This window comes from Papio anubis, chromosome 4, assembly GCF_008728515.1.
Source record: "Papio anubis isolate 15944 chromosome 4, Panubis1.0, whole genome shotgun sequence".
Classification (NCBI taxonomy): Eukaryota; Metazoa; Chordata; class Mammalia; order Primates; family Cercopithecidae; genus Papio; species Papio anubis.
Genome location: NC_044979.1, coordinates 14,925,630 through 14,940,852, shown reverse-complemented (window position 1 = coordinate 14,940,852; position 15,223 = coordinate 14,925,630). Strand labels below are relative to the sequence as shown.

At 41.2% G+C, this 15,223-nt stretch overlaps 1 non-coding gene and 1 pseudogene across 1 annotated transcript; both read right to left on the bottom strand.

Annotated features, from left to right (window-relative positions):
• Nucleotides 1–8,023: 8,023 nt before the first annotated feature.
• On the bottom strand, nt 8,024–8,128 carry LOC116274735. The gene has a single exon (XR_004183516.1). It is a non-coding gene; the product is annotated as a U6 spliceosomal RNA (small nuclear RNA).
• An 802-nt stretch (nt 8,129–8,930) lies between these two features.
• Nucleotides 8,931–11,111, bottom strand: LOC101014022 (annotated as a pseudogene).
• Between the last annotated feature and the right edge of the window lie 4,112 nt (nt 11,112–15,223).

Here is a 15,223-nt window from a genome sequence, read left to right as displayed (position 1 = left end):
AAGTTACCCTCGTTCTTACAGCGCCATGCCTGATAGAGCTTATAGCCAGACTCATGGAGGTTCTATGTAGTTACCTTTCTTGATTTCCCAGACTCTAGAACTCTTTATAAGTACAGTTTCTAAGAAGGGTCACTCTCTTGATTTATTTTTACTATGCAGACATCACCTCTTATTCTCTCTTATTCTTTCCTTAGATCCACCAGCTTAGATGTTTTCCACAGCTCTGTCCTCCACCACTCAACTCTCCTTTCTTGTAGCCCCTTCCTTGCATCAGGGATTACATTGACAGTTGTCCTTCATTTGTAACAGCTGTAAATGATCTCCATGGTTTGCCCCTGGCCTGGACTTTAAATCGATCTGCTTAAGGAGCATCACAGTTATCAGCTGAAATCTATATGGAAGAAATTGAACTACCCGCTCAACGGTTCCTCTTAGAGAAAATACTTAAGCTTACTTTTCCCATCTTTGTCGGGAAGATAGTATAACCTTGAGGGGTTTTCATGTGAAGGTTGTTGGAACCAATACATGCCACTGGTTTTCTCAGAGCCTGGGACATTATAATATCAAAAGAGAATTCCTGTACTTTTTTTTTTTTTTTGAGACGGAGTCTGGCTCTGCCGTCCAAGCTGGAGTGCAGTGGCCGGATCTCAGCTCACTGCAAGCTCCGCCTCCCGGGTTTACACCATTCTCCTGCCTCAGCCTCCCGAGTAGCTGGGACTACAGGAGCCTGCCACCTCGCCCGGCTATTTTTTTGTGTTTTTTTAGTAGATACGGGGTTTCAAGAATTCCTGTACTTTTATCTTTCTTCCTTGTTTCTCAAAATGATAGGTACCACCAAAGTCTTAGAATCAGGATTGCCCTCTATCTCTCTCCGCTTTGCACACTCATTTAGTCATTGAGCTTTGTCGAGTGCTTGTTCATTTCAGTTTCCATGCCTATTGCCACGAACCTGGGTCAGGATTTTGATCTGGAAACGCTGGCTCTCTCATAAACTCCCTTGATAAGAAGCCCTCAAAGCTTCACCACGAATAACACATGAGTGCTTGGGACTTCTTTCATCCTGGTAGCAGAGGTGTCCTGGATCTGCCCTGGGATGGTTTTTTGAGCTTTTCTTTTATTACCTCTCTCAAGACGGATTGAGTATCCCTTCTCTGAAATGCTTGGGATCAGAAGTATTTCAAATTTCAGAGTTTTTTCAGATTTTGGGATATTTGCATATATATAATGCATTATGTGTGTGTGTGTGTTTGTGTGTGTATATATATATAAAAAATGCAGTAAACCCCCAGGGAATCTCCTGGTTCTGGATGTATTTTATTTTATATATATATGATGAGCTATCTTGGGAATGGGATTCAAATCTAAATATAAAATTCATTTATGTTTCATAATAAGTTGTACACACACCCGAAAGTAATTTTATATAATATTTTAAATAACTTTGTGCCAAAAGCAAAGTTTGTGTTAAGAGTTAATGTGTGGAATTTTCCACTTGTGGAGTCACATCAGTGCTCAAAAGGTTTTGTATTTGGGGGCATTTTGGATTTCAGATTTTCTAGTTAGCACTGCTCGGTTTGTACAGACTCCGTTCTGCTTGGGAAATTGGAACACGACCTGTGGTTTCTAGTATCTGTCAGGTCATTTCCTGTAGAATTTCATTCTCTCCCTTTCTTCCCTTCTCTTTTGCCAATTCTCATTACTCTAATTTTAAATTATTAGTAAGGGGCAGGTGAAAATGTTGCCGCATTTGTTCTCAGGACAGTCGGACAGTCTTTTTTACAGAAAGCACTGGCCAGGGGATCTTTAGACCCATGAAACATGGTCTCGGTCCATTCTGAAGCCGGGATGTGAGCAGGCACACAGCTGAGATGTACACTCTATTGACTGCTCAGGGGGACTGAATAACACCTTTCTAACTGTTGAAGTTGGTGGAGAGAGGGAAGGAGGAGAATTGTGTTTATTATGAGAGTCAAGGAGGCTAGACAAGGAGTTTCAGTTTCAGAATTAGCCCATACTCTATAAGCTCTGGCAGGTAATTGGTTTTCAAATGGTGAAAAGACCCCATTACCCCACTGTGAGTTTAAGGAAGACTAGGAGTGAGTATTTCCTTCTGTGGGCTCCTTCAGTGCCTGCAGTCCAGACTAGCTAATACTCTGCCCAGTAAGCATGTCCTTCGACTTATCAATGGGGTGGCCAGAGACATGTGCAAAACCACTCTTGCCTGGACAAAGGGATGGATTGCTTTGCTGAACAAATCCTGGAAGTGTACTGTTCAATCTCTGAAGAAACTACTTTAGAGACAACAGTTAAGTATTTAGAGAAGGATAAAAATTCATCTCCTAGCTTCGCTTGAGGAGAAGGAGAGGTATGCTTGGCTGGAGAAGGACTTGGGAGAACAGACAGGTACAGGGCAATATGGCCATTGTAGTTTCATCAGAGGTTTTAGGTGTAGTTGGCATCCATTTTCCTTTCCCTTTACCAGGAATCATAAGGGGAGAGAGGAATGTGATGGATCACCAAGCTGGTGATCGATACTGGTGAGCATAGGGCTGGCCATACACAGGACAGGTACCTTTCCACTCAACATACCAGCCTGAGCATCTATGACTCTGGGGCAGGGGGTGGGGGTCAGGGCAAGAACTCTCAGGATGAAGAGGCAAGGGTGAAGATTCAGGTTGGGGAATAGTACACATTTCTATTCAAAAGTCAGCCATGACGTAGCTGACTTAAATCTAAGGAGGAGGTTTAGTTACAAAACGAAAAAATGAAACTATCTACAGACAGCCCCCATCCTGGTTACTTGACCAAAGTTTGAGCTCCCCGGTGGTGGGAGGAGGGAGAGACATGAGTGGAATCAGTGAGAATGAGGCGTGAGATTCCCTGACAGTGAGAAGGCAAAGCGGTTGTGTAGGTTCTGTGTGGACAGGATGTAGCCAGCCTCTGTGAAGTGTCCCAGAGGAGGTGGAAGGATCTGAGGACAGAGATTTCAGGGAATTATGAGAAAGGATTTATGTGCTATGTTTAGAGAAACTGGTCCCAGTCACTGGAGATGTCTGTGAAGATGTCCCAGCTTAAGGCAGCAGCAGAACCATTTGATTTCAAGGGACCACGGATTTGTAAACAGTGGGCCTCTTAACTGTGGCCAATGTTGACCGAAGACTAGAGAAACCTTTCTAAATGTCTCTGCTTCACTTAAGCACTTTTACAAGATTCTGAGCTTGATTTCAGAGATTCAATTCCAATGTTTAATTGCTGGACAGCAGTTTGCCTGCTAGTTCAATAGGAAGTAGGCTGTAATTAGTAGAATTTAATGTAATTGAAAGAAGATATAGTAGGTGACATTTCTTTCTCTCTTGAGGTTGTGGAGTAAGGACCATGAGAACAGAAACAGATGGTGCCTTGTCACCACTTGCATGACACTTTGAACCAATTCAATCACCTTGGAGCCTAAAGCTCTGACCGATGGTGGTGTCCCCTTCACACATTCCATATGTAATTAAAAACCAAACCATTTACTCAGCTAGAAAAGAAAAACAAAATCCTGATTTTCTTTCGGTGACTATTTCAATTTCCTTTTTGCAATATCAAATACAAAAATTCCTTTGGAAATTATTTTATTTTTGTTGTTGACGCATCTTCTCTGCTGCTGTTGTGGCTCACCCGCTGGATCTCTGGTGACATAGAGCAAGTTCTTTTATTTCTCAGGTCATAGTTTTCTCACCTGCAGTATAACATGGCATGGATAGTAAATTTCCCTCAGCCCTGATTCCCTGCCTACCTATGGCAGCAAACCAGACAAAATCAGACTCGTGTATGATAAGACCAAAGAAGGATAAATGCGGCTAGATCTAAAGAAAGAATCAGAGTAGAAAGAAAATCAGAAACAGAGAAGAGATGAATAGCAAGGAATGCACTCTGGGCACCTGGAGGCTTCAATTCAAACACACGTGTTGTCTTTCACTAACCCAAAAGCTTAACAGCTCAATCTCCTCAGGGTCACCAGAAGCCCCAGGCTGACCACTGCCAGCTTCAACAAACAAACAACATCGGTAACACCTGCCTCCATGCCTGCAGAGCAGGAACATTTGTATTCCAGAAACAGTCGGAGGAGCTCACCTGGATGTCTGGATGTCCTGTGGATGGCTCAGATCCCGTGGGAAGAAGAGACATCTATGTGGAAATGACAAGTGGATGATCTGGAGATGCTATCTATAGGGAGAACGAGTGACTCTCTTTGGGAATATCTTTCTTCCTGCTTCCTTTTGAAAGGGTGATGTTGGCTGGGAGGCTTCTCTGAATACCTAAAGCACACTCAGGTGGTGCCTCTCATAAGTTCCTGGGCTATTTCTCATGGAGTTTGGGTGTGCATCCTAGACTGAAGTGATGTAGGCTCTGAGATTTTCGTTCTTCAAGTTTTTTTCCAGTTGTTGGCCTTATGCTCTGCATGATAGCATTCCTCTGTGGTGAGCAAGGGAATCTCTGCAAAGCCTCTACCATGTGTAGTGAGAAACGCTGATAAATATCACAGGAAATGGTGGTTGTCAGAGGTAAAACCGTTTCTACAATAAGCAGAAACAGTGAGGTCTATGACTACTCTGGGCCTGTTCCATTGGAGCGTCTCCTTGGAAGAGGCTCCTGGGTCTGTGCTGATGATTCGGGAAGAGCCAAAGTTCTGGAATTGGATTCACCAAGAGTGAGTATTTCACACACTCATTCACTGGAACCCATTCACTAATCCAGTTACTTGTGTGCATAGTGATTAATTTGCAGAATTTACTTGTTCCTTTCAGCTATTTGTATGACGTGTATGTATACTGTTCATTTGGTACAAAGTGCTTCAAATAATGTATATTTTTAAAGGTTAATATTAGAGAAGAAAAAAACACTGAAAGTAAATGGAGCTAAACATCATATTAGGAAGTTAGATAATAATAGTAAAATAACACCTACCTCAAAAAGCAGAAGAAAGGAAATAATAAAACTAAGAACAGATATGATTTAAATAGAAAGTGGCAAGAACTAAACTCAAAATTGGTTCTTTGAAGAGACAAATCTCTAGTGAGACCGAGTAAGGAGAAAAGAGGAGTGACACAAAGTACCAATAACTAACATCAGGAATGAAAGGGAAAGAAAATGACAGATGATGTGATTATTAAATAATAATACAGAAATGAATAAACAACTTTAAGCCAATGCATTTGAAAATTTAGGTAAAATTCACAAATTGTTGAAAAGCATCATTTTAAAAACTGAACTAAGAAGTTTATCAATAATTCTGTAACTACTGAGGGAATGCTGGCAGTAGGTAATAACGTTTTTCTGTTGTTGTTTTGTTTTTTTTTTTGTTTTTGTTTTGAGATGGAGTCTCAGTCTGTTGCCCAGGCCAGAGTGCAGTGGTGCAGTCTCGGCTCACTACAACCTCCACCTCCTGGGTTCAAGTGATTCTCCTGCCTCAGCCTCCTGAGTAGCTGGGATTACAGGCGAGCACCACCACACCTGGGTAATTTTTGTATTTTTAGCAGAGACAGGGTTTCACCATGTTGGTCAGGCTGGTCTCGAACGCCTGACCTCATGACCCGCCTGTCTCAGCATCCCAAGCTGGTTAAAAACCTCTTATAAAGAAATTTCCAGACCAAGGTTGGGTGACTTCTTTCAAATATTTAGGGAACAAGTAATTTTAATATTTATGACAACTTCCAGAAAAAAAAGAGGGAGCATTCAATAATGTATTTTATGAGGAAAGATGTAACTTTGATATCAAAACATAACAAGTACACGGAAAGAGAAAACTACAGGCTAGTTTAACTCCTAAATATGGAGATAAGAATCCCAAGAACAATATTAAACGTATAAACAATAACTTGCACATATCATAATACACATAATACCAGGACTCAATATTGCTTTAGCATTAGAAAATTAATTTATGAATCCACTCATATCAGCAGATGAAAAAGGAAAAAAATGATTATTCACTATACTTAAAGTGTATTCAATAAAATCTTTTAGAAAATAAGAAATAAAGTTGTGACTGGCCGAATACGAACAGCTCTGGTCTGCAGCTCCCAGCGAGATCAATGCAGAAGGTGGGTAATTTCTGCATTTCCAACTGAGGTACCTGGCCATCTCATTGGGACTGGCTAGACAGTGGGTGCAGCCCATGGAGCTGAAGGAGGGTGTGGCCTCACCTCACCCGGGAAGCATAAGGGGTCAAGGAACTCCCTCCCCTAGCTAAGGGAAGCCTCCAGGGACTGTACCATGAGGAATGATGCACTCCGGCCCAGATACTGCACTTTTCCCATGTTCTTCGCAACCCGCAGACCAGGAGATTCCTCGGGTGCCTATGCCAGCAGGGCCCTGGGTTTCAAGCACATAAATGTAACACTCACTGTGTTACAATTGCCTGTAGTATCCAGTACACTAATATGCTGTACAGGTTTGTCACCTAGGGGCCATGAGCTATTCCATATAGCCTAGGTGTATAGCAGCTACTCTATATCCCATCTAGGTTTGTGTAAGTACACTCTACCACATTTGCACAATGACAAAATCACTTGACAGCACATTTCTCAGAACCTATCCGCATCGTTAAACAACATATGACTGCATAATGCTAGCTTTTTGTAGATGCTTTTTATCAAGTGGCTAAAGTTTCCTCTATTCCCACTTTATAGAGAACTTTTATCATGAACGGATATTGAAATGTGTTAAATGTTTATTATGTATCAACTGATACAATGTAACTTTCCTTCTTTTGTTTGTTAACATGGTGGATTATTTTGATTGACTTTTTGAGATTTAATCAGCCTTGTATTTCTGGCAACAACCCCCCTTGAACATGGGGTACATTTTTTTAATATACTGTAGAACTCTATTTGTTAATATTAAGTTATACATACCTTTACATATCCACACACACCCTGGTTTTGGTATCTCTCCTGGTTTTGGTATCAGTGTAATAATAACTTCAAAAAATAAATTGGGGAGTGAGTCTCTCCTTTTCTGTCTTCTGGAAAAGATTGTGTAGCATTGGTGTTAATTTCTTTAAAACATGTTAGAATTCTCCAGTGAAACCATCTAAACCTAGAGATTTCTTATTTGGTAGTTTTAAAATTAGGAATTCTATTTTCTTAATGGTTATAGAGTTATTCAAATGGTCTATTCCTGCGTGGTGAGTTGAGTTAGTTTGTGTCGCAGCAGGATCACTGCATTTTGTCCATTTTGTCTAAATTGTCTAATTTATGTGTGTGGAGTGGTTTGTAATATTCCTTGATTGGCCTTTGTGATGTGCGGTGTCTGTAGTGATATCACCTGTTTCATTATGATTTTTAAAATGTATGTCTTTTCTTTTCCTTTTAATTTCTGCTAGAGTTTGCTAAATTTTCTTAATCTTTTAACAGAGCTATCTCTTTGTTTCATTGATTTAACTATTGTTTTTCTCTTTTAAATGTAAGTGTTTTCTGTTCTTATCTTCATTAATCCCCATTCTCTACTTGCTTTCAGTTTATTCTGCTCTTCTTTTTCTAGGTTCCTGAGGTGGAAATCTATTGCTCACTCGAGACTTTTCCTCTTTCCTAATGCATGCATTTATTGCTATAAGTTTCCTTCTCAGCACTTTGATATGTCACAGTTTCATGTTTATCCAGTCCAATGTATTTTTAAATTTTTCCTTGAGACCTCTTTGTTGACAAATAGATTATTCTGAAGTGTGTTTTTAAACTTCCAAAAGTTTAGTGATTTTCACATCTTTCTTATGCTGATTTCCAGTTGAAAGTTCCTACAATGATTTGTGGTTTTCCACTTGCTCTGGATGATTACTATGTCTTTTAAATTGATTGTGGAAAGTTTAGGGCCTCGGATAGCTCTATCTTGCCATGTATTTGTCAGCACTCAAAGAAAAATGTATATTCTGCTGTTGTTGTGTGGGAATATTCTGTAAAATGCCGAGTGATTCCTTTGGTTAATGGCATTTTGAGTTGTTTTATATTCTTGTTGATTTTCTTTTTTTTTTTTTCCTCTTTTTAAAAATATGAAATGTTTCACAAAATTTTGTGTAATCTATATGCAGGAGCCGTGTTAATCTTGTCTACATCATTTCTGAATTTTAGAAAGTGCTGCCAAAGCCAACGCTCATGCTTTGATTTTCTGTCTAGTTCTATCAATTATTGAAAAAGGCATGGGGAAGTTTCTAACTATAGTTGTGGATTCATCTATATCTCCTTTCAGTTCTGGCAGTTTTCTTTTAAAAGTGAACAAAATTTATTTAATTAAGCATAAAGTTATTTCACATTTATCTACAACTACAGTAAGATACTTCTTGGCATGAAGACACGCAGCACAAATTTAAAACCTCCCCACCTGCAAGATTACATATATAAAACTCCCACTGTTGTTTCTATAAAAGTGGATTAGTTCACCAAATTAAAGTACTTATACTATCTAGAATATAATAAAATGGAAATGGGCGAGGAAGTGTGATGGCTCCAAGCCTGTAATCCCAGCACTTTGGGAGGCCCGGTGAGGATCCTAAGGTCAGGAGAGATCCGAGACCATGAGTGAAACCCCGTCTCTACTAAAAATAGAAAAAAAATTAGCCAGGCGCGGTGGTGAGCCTGTAGTCCCAGCTACCGGGGAGGCTGAGGCAGGAGAATGAAGTGAACCCGGGAGGCGGAGCTACAGTGAGCGAGATTACGCCCACTACCTCCAGCCTATGGTGACAGAGCAAGACTCCGTCTCAAAAAAAAAAAAAAAAAAAGGAAATGATTTACTCATAGATTTGTATTTTAAATCATCTTTATTTATAACTAGTATACCCCAAGAACTATAATTCATAAACTTCAATTTGAGAAAAGTGTAAATACATAAGTAACAGCCGTTACTTAAACTGAAAATGAATCAATTAAATTACTTTTAGAAACCAAAAAATATTCTCAGGTTTCTTGCTGTGGTTCTGCTTGTTCAGTAGCAGGCTCCTTGGAAGGTGGAATCAACCCTGAAGGGAACTCGCTTCTACCTTCAGAATGTGGGGTTGGGGTAAAATCCAGGTCTTGGGTGAAGGTAAGGAGGAAAACCCCTCGGTGGATAGATGTTTCTCACTGCAAATGGAGCACGTGGTGGACCTGGGAAATCCCTTGGTGGACAGTAACCTCGAGACACTCCAAACACGGTTCCTGGAGGAGGTGGGGGGAAAGGAGGTCCTCTTCTCATGAATGGGCTCCTTGTATTCACTGGAAACAATGGACCTCTGATTGGAGCCAGAGGTGGAGGAACAAAGCCGGTGCCAGTTGCTTCATTTTTAGCAGGGAGAGATGAATCAGGCACATTTAAATTACCAGGATGATCTTTGGCATCATTTCTACTGGATTCCATTTCTGAAGGCATTGACCCATCCATTTTATCCAAAGAAGGCGTATTAAAACTTCTGAGTTCTGCTGGCCCAGACAGTCCATCAGAATTAGAATAAAATCTGTCTTCCCTTTGTGGAGGAGGAGCTGAATCAGGATGTGATTGTCCTGGTGGAGGAAACGTCATCTTACGGTCCTGTTCCCACGGAGATGACAGGGACCCAGTGTCAGGAGGAGCCCTGTGAGGATGGGTTAACATATTGCAGCCTGGTTCTCCTCTTTCCTTGGTAATCTGATGGTCCAGAGGATTCCCTGGGCCTCTTGGGCCTCTTCCTCCTCCCCCCGGAAGCATAGGTGAGGGTCTCGGTGGACCCTCCAACACAGTTTGAGGAGAGAGAAAAGCTCTCGTTTCACATGAAGGCTGACCCAATGGTGAGGGACCATATGGGGAATGCTCTCTGCCAAATGCTGTATTTGAAACATCAGGTGCACAAGGATCTTTTTGTAAAAGTTCAAATTTAAACTCTGTTTCAGTTAATTTTTGTCTGTTGTAGGCATTTTCTTTTCCTTAAAATCATTGGGGTTTCTTTCCAACTGATCACAGGCTGTAACCAATTATCATGTCCTTTTTTCTGCGTAGGAAATAACCACCTGCCTTTGATAAAAGTAAATAGTTCTTCAATTCTTCTTCAAGATCTTTGGCTAGCTTTCCATAGGTCTTCAGCCCTTCAGTGGTATGGCTGATCTTTTTCACCACTTTAGAAGTTTCTCTTCTTCCTGTATCTAGGGAATTTTCCTCTACTGTCAATTTCCTGTGGAGTTTCACTTCATTTCTTGATAGAATTCAGTCATTATTTTTAAGTTTTTGTTGAAGCTTCTGATTCCTCCTTTCCAAATACATGTTTCTGACTGCAAAGATGCTTGTTGAGTCTAGAAGATTTTTAATATCTTCCTTCCATTTTCATTCTATTCATCATCCATTCCTCTCAGTCAGTCAATATCCTTCACTCCTTTGGAGTCTTCAAATGTTATTTTCTGTTTATTAAGTTCACTCACTTGTTCTTTTCCATGCAGCTTCTTGCAAAAGCCGCTTCTGGCTTTCCTGAAGTTGAGAATTTTCACTCAAAGCATCTTTTGTTGCTATCTGGCATTAGTTCTTCACTCATGTTAAAAGATCTTGCAGATGATTTGGCTTCAGCCATTTGTTCAGGGATTTTGACTCATCTTCTAGAGCCTGTATCCTTTTTGAAATATCCGCCATCAATTCATCTTGTTGAGAATGTTTAGATTTCTCTTCTTTTGAACTCTTTTTTTTCTAGACAGAGGATTTCATCCTCAAGTTCAAGGAGTGGACCTGTTTAGCTTTTCACAGGTTGCCTCAAACCCGTGCTTCTGCTGCCCGCCTTCTGCCATTCGGCATCCTCTAAAAGGCGACTCTGGCCTTAGGCTTGGTACTTTTTTGAATAAGGCTAAGAAATTTTTCAAAGTAGTTTTACATTTTTTTCTTCAATTAGTCAGAAAGCGTTGCAGCAAGTTGTTTTTCTCTTTCCACATAAAGCCGACTCTAACTTGGATCTAAAAGCTCTCACACAGAAAAGGAGAACTTGGCAAAAAATCCAACAGCGGCTGCACACATACCACCAGTTCCATGGGAAAACCAGGATTTGAATATAGTCTCCTACTTTCAGGCAGTGCTGCCTGACCCTCATTAGCTCCTCCAGGACCAGCCCCCAGATAGGGCTGAGGGGTAGCGCCGGGCTCCTCCATAGCGCCGAGGCTGCTCTGGGGTCTCCGCAGTAACACTGGCCACAACAAGCGGTGGAGAACACGCAGCCTGGGGTCTGGAATCCGAATCCGCACGCGGCCACCAAGCGGAGCGGACCACTGCGGAGCCAGCTGCGGGGGGAGCTTGGGAACGCGGGCACCGCACAGGCCTCACAGGCCCATGCTGCTGTCCCCTCATCCCCCCTGCCCCCTTGTTACACTTTACATCCTGAGGCAGCGCAGGTCTGAGTCCCACGCGCCTTAGTTCTGGCAGTTTTCTCATCACATATTTTGAAGCTCTGTTTTTTGGTGAACACACTTTTAAAATTGCTGTCTTCTTCATGGATTAAACCTTTGATCATTATATAATCTCTCTGTTTCTGGTAATTTTCTTTGCTTTAGCTGATATACATACAGGCACTCTTGCTTTCCTTGCATTAATGCTTGCGCAATATACCTTTTTTCATCCTTTTAAATTGTCCTGACCTGTGTTGGTAAATTTCAAGTGAGTTTCTTGTACACAGCATACAAGAAACATATACAAAAGGGTCATACATTTAAATACACTCTTCTATTATCTGTCTCTTAATTGGTAGACCATTCATAATTAAACGAATTATTGATACTTTAGTACATAAGCCTGACATTTTTTATTTACTTTTATGTAAAATTTTTTATTTTTAAATTTTATCTATTTTATTTTTAATGTAATGCTATACAACCTTCTTTCTATACTCAAAATTTTAATTAAAATATTACTAAAAATTTCTTAATGATTTTATTTCATGGGAAAGAGACTCAGTGAGGAATGTGAAGTATGTCTTACAAGTATTTCTCATTTTGCAGGACACTGTCTGGGTGTCCCTCTCCCATGAATGATCATTGGTGTGGTTTATCTTTATGCTTTGAGAAAACAAGTCTGTAGTATGTTACTATATTCTGCTATATAAAGATACTCTTCAACTTATGATAGGATTATGTTCCAATAAACCTATCAGAAGTTGATACTATTCTAAGGTGAAGATGCTGGGTTTTTTTTGTTTTTTTGTTTTTTTTTAAACGTAGACTCTTGTCGTGTTGCCCAGGCTGGAGTGCAGTGGCTATTCTCAGGTGTGCTCATAGTGCACTATATTCTCAAACTCTTCGAGCTCAAACAATCCTCCTGCCTCAGCTTCCTGAGCAGCTGGGTCTGTAGGCACACACCCCTATACCTGGCTTGAAGATATGTTTAATAAACCTAACCTACCAAACATCATAGCTTATCCTAGCCCACCTTAACCGTGCTCAGAACACTAATATTAGCCTACAGTTGGGCAGAATAATCTTACACAAAGCCTATATTATAGAAAGCTGTTGAATATTTTGTCATTTATTGAGTACTGTACTGAAAATGAAAAACATAATAGTAGCATGGGTACTTGAAATATGGAAATATGGTTTCTACTCAATGAATATTTCTTTCCCACCATCGTGCCGTTGAAAATCTTAAGTGAAACCATTGTAAGTTGGTGACTGTCTGTATTTGTTTATTTATTTTACTACTTTCCCTTTTTCTTTTAATGGTTGAAAGACATGATAAGGTAAAATATTATTGCCTAAAAATACTCTGCTGCTCTGGAAAATAAAAAGGCAGAAGTTTCCAAGAAATCATTCAAGAGATATAAAAATCGTATGAAAATGAGATAATTAAAGAATAAATCTGTAATTATGCATGTTGTAAAATACAAATAGGAGGCTGAAAGAGAGGCTATAGATCACAGTGAAAATGAAAGCAGAAAGAAAGTAGGAATGGAAATATTTACATAGGAGTTGTGAGATATAGTATCTTATTCTTGTTCAACACTAAATAGTTTTCAAGTCTAGCAGAGGACTTGGAAATTTCAAGCTACTCAACAGTGAATCTCAGAGATTTCTTCATTCATCTCACAGTTAGTCTTATATAAATATACAGCTCTGTAATGATTATATGTATCAATTTTTTTTTTCCAGTCAAGGAATTTTCCTCTTCCTGTTCATTTCTCTGAAAAATACCACTTGGTACTAGATGATGTAAATGGCTAGGATTGAACTGGTTACTTAGGGTAATAGGCTGACATCTTGTTTCAGCAATTAAACAATAAAAAGGATGTTCTTTATTAAGATATGAATTTGTTTCCTAAAGAAATTGGTTCTATAGATTTCCATAGCATTAAGTATGTTGATAATTCAAATGCCTCATCACTGAACAAAAATGCTCAACCTCAGAGACTATCCTTGCACATAAATTTGTTTCTTATTTTCAGTTGAGTATTGGCCAACTCATATCAAACACCGTTGGTAGATTTTTTTTTCAAGATGGCAATTTGAGGCTTTTAGCATGCCACAGCCACTTGGAAATAGCAAGGCAGTACATAAAGATAAATACTGTGAGCTTTAATTCAAGAAGGAAAATGGAGATCCACTGGAATTGTGAAGAACACTCCAGATCCCGAGGAGGAGAATGCTGGCAAACAGCCACCATAATGCTGTCCAGCTGAGAAAAGTGGATGAAGTCCCAGCACATGAGAGGTAGAAGCTTCCCTCTGTGACTCACGTTTCCACTGAGGATCTGAGCAACCCAGGCTGAGAGAGAGCACTTTGTTTCTCTCAAATCCTGGAGCTAACTTCACGAGAGGCTTGGAAACACTGACAGAGACAGATACTGGAAAAAGCCACAGGCATTTTCCCAGCCCCAGGACAGAGAACAGGACACCATTTTTAATTTGTGTGCATCTAAAGTCAGCTGTTCTTTGGCAACCCAGCAGAGTGACCATGCAGGCATTTTAGTATTGGGACAGAGACTGGAGCACCTGCTCTGGATCAGGGTAGGGTCCTCCACAGACAGAACCGTGGAAAACATCTCAACAGTAGGCACTGGAATTGTGCTTTCCCCAGTCACAGGCCTTGGGCGGGAGGAGAGCTGCTACGGCTGTGGTTTCTCCTGGGCAATGAGACTTTCAGGCAGGGCCAGCTTGATGAACTAGAACTGGTCTGTGTGTGTTATTGCTGGGTGTCCCAGCCTACTTTCCTGAGACTGTGGTGTAGCAGGGCCTTCTCCATTCTACACATAAGCAGATCTCCAAGCATTTAAAGCACTTGCTCGCATGGGCTAGCAGCCTGGCTTGCCCCATCCTTCCTGTGCAGAGATCCTCGTGCAAGGGGACCATCTCTACTCCATGCCCAGGCAGATATCCAGGGATTCAGAGTGCCCATTAGCGTGATTCAGCACTCTGAGCTGCTCCATTCTTCTGGTGCAGAGATTGCGGTGCAGTGAGACCCTCTCTGCTTCACAGATTTCCAGGTATTTGGAGCACCTGCCTGAGCCACCCCATCCTTCCTGTGCAGTGATAGTGGTGCAAGGAGACCCTCTCCACCCCACAACCAGGCAGATCTCCAGGCATTTGCAGCAGCCACTCTCCTGGATTAAGAGATTAGGCTGCCTCTGACACTCCTATGCAGAGAATTTGGGGCCAAGGAGGTTTCCTACCTCCATGCCGAGGCATGCCTCTGGACATTTGGTGGCTGCCCACTGGACTCTCCCTCAGAGCTGGTGCTTGTGCCTATCATTGGGGGACCTGTAGATGGACTTGCCAGGTCCAGCCCCACCCAGTGTTTTCCCGGTAAACAAGGATCAACTATATACCCAGCCACACTGGCAGCAACCTGCTGTTACCCATAAGCGCCATCTTCTGGCTTGTAGGTCAAAGTACCCAGCCCAATATAAAACATGCAGACAAAAGTGCACAAGGTTATGGAAGCAAAGCCAAAAGACCCTACCCAGCATTATCCTCCGTCACACCCTCTAGGGAGAGGAGGAAAGGGAAAGGGAAAGGAACAGAAAAAAATATATAGAGAAAGGAAGAAAAATAAAAAATCCGAGCTCTGGCTGGCAAGATGGCCGAATAGGAACAGCTCCAGTCTGCAGCTCCCAGTGAGATTGACGCAGAAGGTGGGTGATTTCTGCATTTCAAACTGAGGTACCCAGTTCATCTCATAGGGGCTGGTTGGACAGTGGGTCACCACAGAGGGCGAGCCAAAGCAGGGTGGGCAGTTGCCTCACCCCGGAAGTGCAAGGGGTCGGGGAACTCCCTCTCTTA